Source organism: Varroa jacobsoni, unplaced genomic scaffold (assembly GCF_002532875.2).
Source record: "Varroa jacobsoni isolate VJ856 unplaced genomic scaffold, vjacob_1.0 contig01070, whole genome shotgun sequence".
In the NCBI taxonomy this organism is placed as follows: domain Eukaryota; kingdom Metazoa; phylum Arthropoda; class Arachnida; order Mesostigmata; family Varroidae; genus Varroa; species Varroa jacobsoni.
The window spans coordinates 45,589-47,679 of record NW_019214579.1 but is presented as its reverse complement, the minus strand read 5'-3'; positions in this window follow the sequence as shown (position 1 = coordinate 47,679).

Genomic DNA, 2,091 nt, shown 5'->3' with positions numbered 1-2,091 from the left:
AGTCACACCTCGCAAAGTGTTTTAAATTTTAATATTTCGTATATATTCTGTTCGTAAGTCGATCAAGGTTAGCGATTGTGAAGAGACCGAAGAAGTGACGCTTACTTCAAAGTCCGCGAAAATTTCCCAAATTGATTCCGACGCAGATATTCTATATATGATTTTTTAGTATTTCATCGTCTCTAGTATAAACGAGGAAAGCCTTCGCTCAGGTAGAGAACAACCAGTTTGAAGGAATAATCCCCAGGCATGAATCGACGCAGCTTGAAAGAGCCGTCTCAAAGGTTTTTCATCGCGTTTTCGTTTTTCCTATAAGGTAGTTACTGCCTATCGACCCATTGAGCGCGTTTTAGGGTTCTTCAATTGAAATTTCTTTGAGTATAAGGGACTGGCAAAGGCGAACGCAGAGTATTAACTTTCAGACGTTATAGAAACAACAGTTCAAACGAAGTTAACTTAAATCATCAACGACTATAACAGAAATTTCATCTCTCTACACGGTGGGTAACGGATTAGATATAGCCTCGGTAATAACAATTGCTTTCTTCATAATAGCTAGGGGACCCGGCTTTTATTAACACGAGTAGCAGATTGAAGTCAAAGTTCATTTAATTTTTGAATTCGGCTTCATTATAATTATACTTGGTGCCCATTTGTCAAACAGTGACCGTCAAGGCAATACACAATATGGGCTGTCCGTCTGAGCAAATATTGACTACTCGTAGTACGTTTTTTTCTGGCCATGATACTTTTTTCACACTTTACAGCTTCTTAAAGATAAGGCTGACAGACGCCTTATCTCTGAACGCGGTATCGTTCAAAACGAATAGGTTTAAAAAACATAACTGGAAGGACGCTGTTCACTGGGCCTTAGATATTTTCTAGAGACGCCTTTTCAACTATAGAGAAACACATTTATACAGCAAACTCACAAGGACATACGCACACACACGTACGCAGGGTACATAATTTAATGTAACGCGATGATTATGTTCCCATCTACATATCGATTCATCAATTCATTAATTGATGCTCCGCATAGGGATCGTTAATTTTGAAAAGTCATTCACTTATAGCAGCCGTTCGTCGTTCAAGCCTCTCCCTGAGAGCTCTTAAACTTTGTCGCTGCGATCTAATTTCATCATCGTTGTAGCGTTTCTCTCGTTATCCCCTTCATCACCCTCCTTCTCCTCTTCCCCCTCCTGCTCCGCTGTTACCGAACCCCCCGAACAAATCAACGAGTTCAAGCGAGTAGTGGCCACGGTCGCATCGTCGTCTCGGGCATATCAGCCACTAGTGGCTGGTCGTCTAGGGGTTGTCATTGCTTGCTTTCCCTGGAACTGTGAAATACCGAGCTGCCTCGCGGGTGCAATTGCTCGCTCTATTCGAGCGACTTCTTGATCTACAGCGCAGAGCAGGCACGATCATGATCCTCATGGTGACGATGATGATGTCGGCGGTGTTTCGTCGCTGATGTCCTGTGCCGCGCTCACCGATCGCTGCTCTGCCTATCATTGTAGAGTGCGACAGAGCAGCCGGGGCAGAGGGCTATTTTAATGAGCCCATAAAGGCGCGGCCCTGGATCGCAGTAAGTGACAGCTTGTGTTTACTTTATGAATAAGAGTGAACGATCGAGGTGCAGCGGTAACACGAACAACGAAGGAGGCTATCCGCTATGGCCGCTTCCGCTCTTAAACCCAGGCGCTGTTACATAAAGTGCCTGCCTTTGCTTTAAAGCTATCAACAATTCAGCTCGACGATTACGAGTATGACTACGAGATAGCAACTATTGAAATTTGACTTTGCGCGGGCTTGTGCAAAAGGCAAGACAAGGAAAGGAGTCGAGCAATCATTGTTATCATTGCCCAAGCTGCGAACGTGCGTGACTGCATGCTTGAGTATTTATTTGTGTGGTCCTTATTACGTTCACGGCGTATGTTACAACATACTTCTACATTGCAAACAGGACAAAGCGTGTCCTGAATGACGAAACGATCTGCGGTCTATATGCTGGTCGTGTTTCTCTATGAACTGAATAGTTATTTATGATATTAATCGTATCATGCCCAATCTAATAGTCTATATTGACTT